We start from the raw sequence: 14,489 nt of genomic DNA on the forward strand, positions 1-14,489 counted from the left end.
AACAATTTCAGTCATCTTGGGCATCAGGAACAAGTGATTAGCAAGCACTTGCAAAACATGCTCAACTCTATGCAGGAATCATGCAGGATTTCTGGTCAAGCCAATCTGGATTTCCAATTTAATATTTAATACTATCTCACATGTCTCTTATCACTCAATATAATTTAATTTGGCCATCAAAACCATCACAACACAAAAGTACTGTAAATACATTAAAAATAAACAGATTGCAATACAGCATAGGAAGTTTGTAGCGTGGCAGCAAAGGAACTGGCACCAGACATGATTTCATTTAACAGCTCTGTAATCTGGAAGATGGCTAACAGCATGTGAACTCTATTAGCAGAAAAATACTTACACTGAGAAAGCTACAACAGCTCCAGGGCAAGAAAATAACAGTAAAAGCACCAAGCTACATCCTCTATCTAGTAAAATTAATGGCAAAGTTTCTCACTCAATAGGACAGAACCATGTTCTGAGTTTGTTTCAGGATGAGACAACAGAAATACACTGCTCAGGCAAGCACCAGCTAAAAGAGAATTGGGGTAAGAGAAAGTACATCACACGCAAATGAATTTTACAGGTGTAAGAGACATGAAGAAAACTAAAATCCTAAAAAGAAATTAAATAAAAGAATGGTACTTCTCTGTAGTCTCCTAAAAAAAATGAAGATACAGTGTTCTCCAAAAACAAACCTTTGTGCATTTTGGATTGCTGTTATTTAGGAAGAGTGGCATAAAAAGGTAAAAAACATGCAAGGAGAATTAAGACACATGTTCCATCAGGCTTTGGAGACAACTAAGTAATACGGACCAGTTGAAGAGAGAAAAGTAAACATACTTGAAGAATGCTTTTTCTATGAGCTACTGTTCCAGGCAGATAAGAAAAAAAAAAAAAAAACAAATAACAAAACAAACCCACAACACCTGGTAGAGGCTAAGAGAAGCTTAGCCAAAATTAACTATTAAGGTACACCTTAGACATAGCTCTGGTGTAAGGAATACACAATCAACTCTATCTCCTTTTGCACTATTAAATTCACTCCTGATACTTTTAAACATCATCCAAATAGGCAAACGTGGCAATCTTTTCCCACCCTGCGGAATGGGCAAAAGGTGAGATTTATCACAGGTAACAATGCAGAAAGGCAATATTGGCTGGGAAACCAAAGAGCTGGAAGTCAAAGACAGGAGAAGTCTGCATGTAGCAAGTGCTCCAGCTTTAGCAATAATGCTTTGTGATTACACATCTTGTAATAACTCAGACTTAAAAAGACTTGCACCAAGTGGTCTGGAAATACACACTTTTCAGGTCATGAAAACACATCTAGAAAGGAGTTGGAAGAGGGAGGGAAATATAAGCAAGTGAATCTTCTCATCATTAAAGAAAGCAGTAAGGCCTAATACAAGGCAGTGACACCTAGATTCCTCCCAAGAAACTCAGGCCATAGAGAGGAGCATAAAAACACTTTCAAACTTAAAGACTACCTTCAAATTCAGCATTTTGAATGGCATCACATTATCATAAAAGGAATTTATCTTTCCTTAACACAAGAGGTCTAGTACCTTGTAAAAATAATTAAGTCTCTCTGAACACAACACAGAGGGGAAACAGGAGGTTAAAATCCTACAATTTATTAATTTAAGTAGTTGCAATATTCCATCCTGTGCTTCCTCAAAGCATTCTTCTTACTCTGAACATAAACAGACTACCTTGGCAACTTTTCTTCCCACACTCTATTACACAGAACTGCTTATCAGGTTGATGACATGTCTCCAGAAACTACAATTGCTTATGATAGGAAGGCTATACCAGAAGTGCACTGTGGGAAATATAGTAACATAAAGCAAAAATTATTCATATCTACTTCCATCAGGCTTTGAGTTTGTTCCCATTCCTCCCTCTTCTTCTTTCCAATTTTTCACAGCAGACTTCTTTCCTCATTCCAACAACTGCAGAATGGTCTGTGTAGGAAGGGGCCTTAAAGATCACCTAGATCCAACATCCCTGCTGCAGGCAGGGACATCTTTCACCTAAATGAAGTTGCTCCAAGCCCCATCTAAACTGGCATTAAACAGTTCCAGGGTTTGGGCATCCACAGATTCCCTGGGCAACCTGTTCTAGTGCCTCATCATATTCAAAAGAAATTTTCTTAACATCTAATCTAAACCCATCCTCTTTCAGTTTAAAACCATTCTCCCTTGTAAAAAGTCCCTCCCCAGCTTTCTTGTAGGCTCCCTTCAGGGACTGGAAGGCCACATTTACCCCTAAAGCTTTCTCTCTTCCAGGCTGAACAATTCCAGTTCTCTCAGCCTTTCCTCGCAGGAGAGGTGCTCCAACCACCTAATCAACCTGGTGGCCTCCTCTGAACTCACTCCAACAGTTAGTTCCATGTCCTCCCTGGGACTCAGAGCTGGATGCAGGGTTCCAGGAGGGGTCTCACCAGAGGGAAGCAGAGGGGAACAATCCCCTCCCTCTCCTTGCTGGCCACACTGCTTTGGATGCAGCCCAGGACACGTTTGGCTTTCTAGGCTCTCAGATCATGTCCAGCCTCTCATCCACCAGCATCCTCAAGTTCTTCTCAGCAGGGCTCCTTATATGTTGTTCATATGGTCCCTGTATTGGCAACACAACATCTGTCAGCCATAACAAATGCCTTACTTTTCTCCTTGTTCTTCTCATGAGGTAAAGTTTCACTGAACTTTATTACCTATAGTTTCATTTTTCTTGTCACCTTAAACTGTACATGCATAAAGAACCAAACACAATCAAAGTACTATGTCCTGGAATGCTTCCCTGGTAGTCCTGATCATCTCATATGTATCCAACTTACTTTTAAGAATAATTTACTAGCCACTCTATTTGAAAACAATATGTCACATAATTTTTCTAAAGAGCTTCCAGTCTACCACTGAGCACTAAAGTCCATCACTAATTTGCAGACCATAGCTCAAAAGTCTTCTGTACTTAAGTATTTTAATGTAATTAACTCCTCATCTTCTTAAACAAGACTCAGATGTTTTACTTTATTTGCTGAAGCACAAGATAAACCAGGTGTCAATAATACAGCATTTTATCAAAACAGATAAAACATACCTCACTTCATGATTTAAGAAAAAATGAGAGAAATGATCAAACAGCCTTTACATCTTACTACTTACTATAGGCTCAGCAGTCATGCCACAGTTACAAAATGCATGAAACAGTATTTTAAGGATTAAAAAAATTAAGTGTAACAAACAAATCTGACAGATCTCCATTGAAAAGCTTTTAAACAATCTATTAGGAAAAAACCACCTGTAAAACAAAAATACTAGTGAGGAAAACCTAGATAATGAAGCAGGGGAAGGTGGACATATGAGAGGTATTTTAACTGTTTTACCTCAGTATCTGCCTCGTGGAAGCACAAGGTTTTCCTTCACATTTTCAGACTAACTTGTAAGCTCTGTTCTGCACTGCCCACTGGACACTGCTTGAATTCACACAGAAAGGTGGTTTTCACCCACTAAACAGTTGAGCTTCTTCAAGTTCTCAAATGTTGACAAGTAAAATCACTCATCCTCATATTTTTATCTTCTGCAGTTAATACTTTCTTTTAACATGTACACTGGTTTTTAAGACTGCCTCACTGCACACTGTGTTGGATTCTAAAGTTCGATATGTGTCCAACATGCAACCACAAACATAGCAAGTCTGCTAGTCTACACATAACTGTAAACTATGGTTGGGTATGAAGGGCTGATATCCCTTTAATTTCTCTTACAGTCTTCCAGGTGATGTCACTGGGATGCATGGCTGAAGAGACACCTTCAGCTCATTCAGCTGAACAGGATATCTATAGTCCTGGTACAGCTTCAAGACAGCTGTTATTTTAATAGATTTTCTGAGCTCTCTACTGACTGTTGCAACACACCAGCTATCACAAGACAGTAAATATCAGCTACTTTCCTTCCAGGTTCTTCTGTGTGTGCTAGAGTTGGAAGCTACCTTACTTCACTGACATACATTTAAGCAAAGCAGTCAAACTCAGCAGCAAGTCAGCACTTCTTACCTTGACAAAGCTTATGGCTCTGTCAAAACTATAAACTTTTTCAGGATGAAAGAGGAATACTAATGCACCTGAAAGACCATACAGATAAAATATATTTTCCAGCTAAGAGGTTTGTAAGGGTTTTTTGAGTTGCAGGCATTTTTCAGTACAGTAACAGACCCAAATGTTGTAACTTAGAGCCTGTGGTACAGTCAATAGTGAGTCCATTTTTCTTGTGTACAATTACAGGATACCTATGATTACTGCACGAGGAAAACTAAAGGACCCAATTATTTACACACAACTTGTTTCATCTTCTTTAACCCTAAAGCTTGCTCAATCCTGAATATAGGCTATCGGATTTCCTCTGCAGTTTCTAATTTCTGAGATATTCCTGAGTCCAGCAGCTTCTCTAGAGCTTTTCAATTAACTAGAACAAACTGCAGTGTAGACTTTTAAATCTATACACTGCCAAAATCTCCAAATGCTCAGCAATGTGAAAGAACATGCAGGCAATGTCATCCTACTGATTAGGGACATTTAATGCCATGCCCTATTGCACAAACTAGGAAAGTGTCTGCTTTCTTGGAAAGTGATAATTTTGGAAGAAAAACATTTAGAAGGAAGGAATAATACATTTGGAAGAAGCTCAGCACAACATTTAATGCAAACATGACAAGAGTGCTCATCAGCAGATGACTTTAAATACTTCCCTTGAAGAGATAAATCACAATACTTCTAAAGGTTTGAGCCTGGAGTCCTGCACCTCATTCAACTATCATCGTGACCTTTTTTTCAGTCTTGGCTAAATAAATGTATTTTGGCATGCAATTCCCAACAATCCATTCCTTTACTTTCTGGTCATTTTGCTTTAATTCCCCATTAACATAATTAACTGAGCTTTGAGGCACAATAAGAATGATACCTCACAGTAACTGGCTTCAATACTTAAAAGCTGGATAATATTCTAACAAACTATGAGATAACCCAAAACTTATTAATATCCTCCATTTACACCTTTTTTTTAACGTGACATGAGTTGAAATTGAGTTTGTATCTTGTAGATTCTCTGCTTCTAAATAAACTTCAAACAGCAATCTGCAACAGCACATTATCAGCAGCAACCTCTACCAGTATAAATTTGACCAATAACAGTCAATTATTCAATTATCTACACTATAAAGACAAGTTTATATTCTAATCAATCATTATTTGTGCATCCTGATTTACAAAGCCATTCTTGTACAGCAAAATCTCAAGCTGTTTTTTCTGCTCATCACAAATGTCTTTCAGAATAAGGAACACTGCATGTTGTCAGATCCTGCCTGGCATTTCACAGGCCTTATGGCAAACAACCTTGGAAAAGACACCTGCAGATCACAGTATCCATTATCCATTCTTTCTGAATGCAGGACGGCAAAGAGACTTTTTTTCATCTTTGGAATTTTCTAAAATTGAAGATAACCAAGGGAGAAGAGAGCTGGAACATGTGTCTGACTTACTCCTAAGTCGAGACATTCTGCAGTTCCTACTCCATCTTCTTAAACCTGCAAGGTGTCTAATAAATATAATCAACAGGTCATGGTTAACAGCAGAAATAACTGACTTTCACCTGCACAGTCAGAGATCAAACTATACTTACTGACATCTTCATCTTACCAGAACAGTACAAATGATAGCAGGAAATGGGTATGGAATTAAAATCATCTGAGTTACTTTATGCACAGCTAGGCTGAAAAAAGCTTAGTCATTACATAGAAAGCTCTGAATTCTCTACAGTTTGTGAAGCTTAGATGTCTTTCTTCAAGGGCATCCCTGAAATCACTTTCCCAAACTTACCTCCTTTTCCACAACTATTTTCAAAGAGTCTGCTTTGGATGTGTGAAAAGTATACTAGCAATAATTCAGGGGGTGAAGTCAGTGGCCTTATTTACTCTCAGGAAGTAAAGACAGAGGAAACTTTGGAAGCTTCAGAGACACAATTATGTCAGTCCAGATGGGACCTTCATTCCAGCACTATTACTCTTGGTAAAGTTGCTCTCACTTCGTTGGTGGATCATAAGCTGCTTCTCACTACAGAAATTTTCCACTAGCAGAGATAACCCACCTCAGCTTGCATGCTAAAATACACATAACAGCTGTACACTAAACACCATTTCAGCATTCCTGCTTACATTAAAAGCATATGCAAATATGCAATCATTCAAACATTTGCTTTGTTGAGTAGAAGTGATGTGATGGTATCTTGAGCACAGAGAAGCCTTTGTCCCCAAATCACGTATTTCTTCAAAGTTAATTTCATTCTATTATGAAAGAAAGTCCAACTTTCTTTCAGACAAAACTCACAGCAGTTTAAAATTCATTCCAGGTGAACAACAATTTCTCAGCATGCACAGCTAAGACACACACATATGTACACAGAGGTAAATATGCAAAAATATATTTTCAGTAAAACTGAATGTCGACTCTTACCAGAATCATTTCTTTGGAGATAAAGACAGAAATTATTGATGATCACACAGAAGGTCCTTACATGACTACATACTAATGCATATGTTACCTTGAAAATCATGTATGATCTATTGCTGCTGGAGCTAGGATACTTGAGATACCTATCAAGTACCCAGAGTATCACCTGTTTAACAGCTCACAGCACTGCTCTCCAACCAGGCACCTCCAGGATGCCGCTATTCATCTGCTAAGTTATTTTAATATTGTTCTAGGCACGCACCCAGGTGTTTATTTCTAGAAGCTGCCATGAAGTTCCTCCCATACCATCAAGCATCCAGAAAGCAACTCTGTTGGTCTGAAAACTGGCATGGAAATTTGTAATTTATGCTGATTTCTACACTGTTTATACATAGATTTCACTTCCTCCCTTCAAATTTTTAGAGTAAATACAGTCTTACAGAAAAAGCCATTAGAAATCATCTCCAGTCAAGAATACTGGCTGCTGTAGTATCAATGAGCTAACAGTAAATAGCATTTACATTAGGAATCAACTGTTACTGAAGAGTTTTGTAAACAATGACTTTGCTCAAGAAATAATTAAAGAATACATCAGTCATAACCTAGTAAAGCTTTCACTACTAAAGGCACCTCATCACATCAGCCAACCAACAAAACCAAAACACAAATCCATCTCTGTATCTGGATGCTTAAAACCCTTCCAGCAACAGCTTTTTTTCTGAAATAAGTGACGGCACACTGTGCACCAAGAAACACCAGAGCTCTGCTTTTCAAAGAGGCTTACAGAGGCAGGCATTAAATTTCTATTGCACTTGCACTCAACAGGGGTCTACAGCTTCCCAAGGGGTTTTGAAAATCCCACCACAGAGCACTCAAAGGAGGAAAGTAGGAGAGGGAGAGCACAGCAAGGGGAAGAAAGAATAGTGACAGCAAAATAAGAGGGTAAAGGATAAGAGATCAAAGACAAAAAGAAAGAAAGCAAAGATAATTTATCCTACCAGAGACAGCACCTCTTGTCAGTCAAGACAAGAAACACTGCCTCCCAAAAAGAATCTGGCACCAGGAAGTGGCAGAAGGGGGAAAGACCAATCTGACCTGAGTTAAGAAAAAGAAATGCAGTTATATATTTTTTGTAGAACTCTGTTGTTTCATCTTACTTTTGCAGCATATTTTTTAAAAACATTTTTTAATTAATATTTTTCTTCATCTGTATTTTTGTCAGTTATGACAGTGGGATGATACAAATCAAATGTGGAACAGGATCAGCAGTATTTTGATAAAAATGAGAAATTAAAAACAAATTTTAAGTAATGTGGGGGGCATAATATGAAGCGACAGCTGCCAACAATATATGCTAGTAAAATGTCCCAATGAGTAAAAAATTCGGAAGAATGGACTTAAAAGTATAAAACTCACTGCAATAGAGTACAAGACCACTAAATTCTACCAGTGGGAGACTTTGCTGCCTGCCTACTCCCTGTTGGCAAGATAAACTCTACACTTGATATCCCATGTAGACATGGAAGAAACACCACAGTCTCTTGTGTAGAGGTTCCAAGTTTATTGCAACAAAAAAGTTGCACTCAGGTCTCCAACTGAGAATGGGGTGACTTTTAGAGACAATCTCCTAGAAGCTCCAAATAAAGCAATCACAACAGAAAGAACTAACACAAACATGAAATTCCCTGCAGGGTGACACACGAGCAATAAAAAGGATCGCTCATAAAAACACATCACAGACTACACCTAAAATTTTTTTCAAATATTTAAACATTAAAAGCCAAAGAAAATAAAAATTCCATCAAGTGAATCCATTCATCCTCTCCATATCAACTTATTCAAACTTCATTCTCAGAACAAACCTGGCAGGTGGGGCAGAGTAATTTCTTTGTAACATGTCAGAGGCTCTAGTGACTTCCAGTCATACTAAAAAATTAATTCCAAACTATAACAACTAACTTCAAACGGTAGAAATAAAGCCATTACCTGCACACACCTCTGATACACATTTCCAAGTCTTCTGTGATGCTGCCTCACAAAATTTTTACTTGGCACAGATCTCACTTCTAAACTTAGTAAATGACGATAAGCAACACAAAACTTTTCAAGTAGATCTGAACTGAAACGCTGGGTTTATATATATTTTCTGAAACAGTGAAACTAATGACCTCGTCTCTATGCCTCACGCTGAATTCCAAATGCGTACCTTACTGTGTCAAAATGCTACACTGAGAAAAAAATGTGGATAGCCATTAGGAATAGATACATGGAAAACTGATGAACAAATTCAAATCAGACACTAAAGTGATGCTTAAAGGAAAGAGAGCTAAGATTTAAGATCCTTGACAGCCACATTTGAATCTGAAGTAGTTAAAATACCTGGAGCAGAAAGTTTAAGATAAAATTCAAAGCATTAACTGTTAAATCAGATGTGAGGTAGCTTCAAGAACAATCAATAAAAAAAAAAATCAAAAATCTCATCACACAATGTACGAAAAAGCAGTTCAATTTTATTCCTTCCATTGAATTAATGAAATTTCTTCTTGTATTTGAAAAGGGAGATCACAGATTATCTTTTACGCAGTGATGCCTTTCTGAGGCAAACACCTTTACAATTTCTGTCCATGCAATAATTCCCCCTCACACAGCCTCACCTCCTGAGTCATGAACAGCACTCTGCTTGAGTTTTCTGAACTGCTCACAGTACCTTATAATGTTAATAATGTTGTTTCTGTATGAGAGAGCAACACTTCTGCCTATAGCTACAGTTTTGTATACCGTTCTCTATTATGTCTCCACTTCCAGAGCCTACAGCTACCAAATCTGCTCATCTGTTGTAAATCCTGCGGAGGGGAAGAACACATTGTATGTGGAGGATTTAGCCCAAATGATTCCAGGAACAAAAACCATGAAAGTTCACTACCTTACTCACATTAGAATATATGGATCCAAAGTATCAATCTATGGTCAGAACCTATCAGCTGCCATCTAACACAATTATACTTCTTTCTTAAAAAATACCACCTAACTCAGTGCACCAGTGTGTATGATGTTCAGTAAACAAACAGGAGAGTCCCAGTTTGTTTTGTCCTCCTTGGTCAGCCAGAGCCCTCAGTTAACACAGAGTTCCAAGAAATCTGCACTGACTATGAATTTTCTCACTGTCTTCTCTCTGCAAGCACTTTATCTACAGCATTTCAGTGTAGCCCAAACACCAATGAATTAACTTCAACAACTTCTAAGCAAGATCTCACTTCTCCTGAAATAGAGGGAAAACACAGCATGTAAAGAATAAGACTCTAAGTCTGCTGAACTCAGTCACCCAATCTGAGATGATGAAGGATGGATTTTTAAGAATTCTTGATTTTCTACAATTAAGTGAGCTTTTTTCAAAGCTCACTGCTCAGTTAATACAGTTGCAGTGTGAATGCTCAGATCCCATAATCCCAAACCAGATCTTCAAAAGGAACAGCTAACAGCTACCCGTGAATTCTTGACAAAGTAACTTACCTAGCAGTCCATATGAACTGCAGCACGAGGACAGGACAGCTGATCCAGCTTTCCACAACAAAGCTCCACTGTCAACACCTTGGCCATCCTTTTTTTTCTGTAGTATCTTTATCTGCTCACCTGCTGTACACTCCCAAACACGGAGCAGCAGTCTAACACAGAGAACCATCCTGCATGTCCTAAAGAATGCAGGGTGGTGTGGAGTAGATAACATGCAGCTGTGTACAAAATAAAGATACTCAAACAAGGTTGAATTATTGCTGCCTTTGCAATCTGTCTCTGGTACATCCCAATTCCTGAGCAACATTCTTCAAATATACTGCTGTGTCCAGCAGCTTCTTGAATGTATTAACACTTTTCGTACTAGTCACTGATCTGGTTTCGTATTTAACAATAACGGAAGTAACACAGCAATAAAGACACAACAATGAACAGTGATAGTGATACCAACAACTCTCCCTCAAATGTTATCAGTAATGTCAACATGCAAAAGTATTTGAAAATCTTTCTTCTTTTTATTTAACATGTATGAATTTTATTTGCCTAGTACCACCCAAGCAATTTTCATGGCTCTATAAATTTCCACCAAATCCATTAATGTTCAAATCAACATTTGGAAGAGAGCTTTTTCACCGTTTTTCTCTCTTCACCCCCACCCAATAATGCTAAAAGTATCACAGTTCTGTTCCAGTTTTCCTGCTTAATCAACCTTTCAACATCAGTAATTTATATCTGATCTTTTTCTCCCTTTTCTCATGATGGTGCAATTATTTTTTATAAAGACCTGAGAGGAAAAAGCTCCCTTAACAAACATTTTTGGAGGACCTTGTTCAGACACTGCAGGAACAGCAGCAGCTTGGTTCACACAGTTTCCTAAACCAGAGCCAGAACCCTTTTATTAAAACCTAGCTTCCATAAAGCCAGTAAGTACCTTACTAGTTAAAATATGAATTTTGTTTCCAGCTCTTTTTATCATTAAATGATTCACTTTTCTACTGAAATCAAACAAGTTTAATAAAAAAGCAAATTACTGTGTTCAAATATTTTCAATCACATTTGCAGCTGTTTACATTTAATGTTGACATTTTTTGTGCCTAAACATGGTTCTCGCTAGTCAAATTGTCACACTAACTCATTTTCAGATACTGCACTACATCTGTAATTAGATGCATTAATATGCTACCATAGAGTAAAACTAACAAGAGTATGAAACACTTTGCATATGCATTTAGGATGCTTTGGAAGACTCAAATATTACTTCAAATTCAAAAAATCTAACCATTTTATGTTATATATACAACTTAATCTGGACTTATGTTCTACAAAAGAGATCTCAGTGGCAGGAACATATGAAAGAATTTATGCTTAAACTGTATTGTGAAATACAGCAAACTCCTCGTTCGGAGGAGATGCAAGCAAAGTAAGCACTGCAAAGCAGCAAGTTATAACCGGTCTCACACAGGCACATTTCATTACTACATGCCACACTTCACCAACATCATATCTTAGGTACTTTATACAAAAAAAATGTCGTCTTGTTAAGTGAATTAGAAGTTTAACAAGCAAAAGTATATTAATTCTGCCTTTTGTGTGGCACCTTTCTGACACACCATATGAAGTATTAAGTTGATGCATCAACTGGTTGAGCACTGGAGATTGTAGTACCCTTCTGCAGCTCAAGTATAACACAGTTATTGCATCACTACAAAGGGCAGAAATTACTCTTGCTAAGAATGTTTTCAAAAAGTTTGTTTCAGATTAAGTTTTTACGTTTTGTATTGTGACCTTACAGAAAACACCATCAACACAGACTCCCAATCTTTTCACTGTACAGCAGAGGACTGGAACTAACATTACCCTTATACTAATGGTTTTCAAGTGGTTGGTATATATTCAACTGTAACTATGATTTCTTGAATTTCAAAGATGAAGTTACATGCATTTCTTTTAAAAAATTTACTTATTTACTATTCCACTACAAATAAGCACTTGATTTCAATATCTCTAAGCAACACATTTATGCATACACAAATAAAGGTGCACAGAAACACTGGCTCCCTACACTAAAAGGATCTCAAAGCCAGAGGAGAATATTTGGAAAGGCCACTTGGTCCTGACAGTCACTGCTCTCCCTTCCTACTGTGTTACCACCATCTATTGACAATTTATTTCAAGTGGGACTAGGATTACCTACAGATCTTTACTGATTTTGTAAGAAATACTGACAAATGGGGACCGGCAAAAAAACCCAGAACCTGCACTGCTGACAGCTCTTTGAAGCTTAAAGACTACCTCCTTTGGTGAGAACAAACAGAAAAGGATGGAACTGGGTCTGGGAGTGAGGCACAGAGCATGAGAGATAGAGAACTAAGTGATACAGGTGATATGGAACTGGGAGCCCTCTGGAGATGCCAGCTGAAGGGAATTTGAACCCAGGCCAGTTAATGCTGTTGCGACCTAGTTCCACAAAACAAGTTGCAAAAATGGTCCTGTAATGATATTCCTGAAAGTCTCAATTCTCGATTTTTCTACTGTCCTGGGTGGCGTCTACTGCTAAATAAGAGAATCATTGCCACATATTCACAAATAGACAGAAACTGTAATAAGCAAAATACCTCCTTATAAACTTTCCACAGGGGAAAAAAAAAAAAAATTACCTACCTGTTCCTTGTAGGCTGCCAAATATTACACCACCACCTATTCCTCCACAGAAGGGCTAACCCAGAGAAACAAAGCATATTGCTCCTATAAAGGGGAACAACATGAATACCAAGACCAGGGAATGACCGCATGCTGCATTCTGCAAAACCAAAGGCTAGCCTCCTAACACCAAATCTCAGAACAAAAACGGTTTTGAAAAATTAGAAGAGCCTAGCAATGCCAAGAGATAAGTACTGAACTCCTGACAGCATTACTAAGGAAGTCTCTTGAACACTGAACAAACACATTAAAAAATGCAACACCAATTCAAATTCTAGTTGGTGTCCATTTTCTTGGATTTGGGAGAAACAGGAATCTGGATCTGATGTGTAAAATAAGAGCACAGTGAAAAGGCAGGCTGTGGTGAAACTTTTGGTGAAGGATAACAAAATCTCACTTTTAAAAAAGCAACAAAAAAGCCAACTAACCAAAATACCTGAAACAATTGTTTTCTACAGATTATTACGCCAAAGAAGCAGTCAAGAAAGCTCAGTGGAAAGTAAAAGTAAATCTCTATCAGATGCTTTACAGCCTACTTCAAGTCCCAAGCCTTTAGAATTCTAACTTCTCCAGCATTTACACATCCAAATACATACGCGTATGTTTCCACCATAAAACTGGTACAGCATCCTGATTCTGTCAAAAAATAGCAATAAATCTTGTTTGGAACTTTGTGTACGGACCATTAAAAAAAATACACAGAAAAAAAATTAACATAAACATGATTAAAACTTGCTTTTTCCCATACTCTTCTAAGACAGCCATCTCCAGACTAGTCATACTGGATCAAAAACTGTCAGCTCTGAATAACCTTGCGCAGTTCTGAAGCAAGAATCACCTTTCTTTTTGAGTATATAATTTCTATGGATTTCCAGAGCTCTACCAAATTCAAGCCCTAAACCTCTTCTCCATAAAGCTGGAAAGCCATCCCTGCCATGGTAATATGTGTTATTCTATCCCTGTAACTAAAGTTGCCTAAAAGAACATATCTGAAGTTTGAAGTAAGAGGAGAATCATTGAGAAATTAAGAGACAGACTAGCTTAAAAAAAAAAAAACCACAAGGATACAGTGGTAGATGTAATTTGCAATCTCACAGTGTTCTCATGGTTTCAGGAGTGCATTGTTTGTCCACACACACACCTGAGAAGTCCACATTCAGGATCCAAAAGTCACACTCGCTTACCAATTAGGTAATTAATTAGGCAACTATCTCTTTTTTTCTAACTAGGTGTGTCTAAATGAATCTGCTTTGGAAAGAGAATATTAAGCCCGATTTCATACACAGTCACTCCTTTTAAAAACACCAACAAATATCAAAGACAAGAAATGTAATTTTGCCTGCTATAAACACCTAACAACTGAAAGGAAAATTCATGCTATAGTCTCCATAAGAAACACACAAGAAAACCTACTTTCAAATTCTATTTTAACAAAAAGACAGGGCTTGAACATCTTTTTTAACACATATCGCCGCTTCTTATAATAGTCCATGCACTTGTCACTGAAAATCCCTAAAGAACAACATATTATATCACTTATCACTACGATAAAACTGGCATAATTTTAACCTGTTCAAGTTAGGAAAGCCTGTATTCCACTACTATACATTAAAGAGAGTATTATGCATACATGCATGACAGCAGATACTTGCAGACTGCATAATCCTACTACACCACCACCAATAGCAACTTTGAGATCAACGATCATTTCATTTCAGTTAAAAACTGCATCTTTAACAATAAGAAAATCCATATCCACCCTGCTGGGAAAACATGAAGG

At 37.6% G+C, this 14,489-nt stretch overlaps 1 protein-coding gene across 3 annotated transcripts in view; it reads right to left on the bottom strand.

Annotated features, from left to right (window-relative positions):
- The window catches only part of KCMF1 (potassium channel modulatory factor 1), a 50,362-nt gene that overhangs the window by 34,139 nt on the left and 1,734 nt on the right, over positions 1 to 14,489 (bottom strand). The gene's annotated exons all lie outside the window — the stretch shown is intronic.

Source organism: Haemorhous mexicanus, chromosome Z (genome assembly GCF_027477595.1).
Source record: "Haemorhous mexicanus isolate bHaeMex1 chromosome Z, bHaeMex1.pri, whole genome shotgun sequence".
Taxonomy (NCBI): Eukaryota; Metazoa; Chordata; class Aves; order Passeriformes; family Fringillidae; genus Haemorhous; species Haemorhous mexicanus.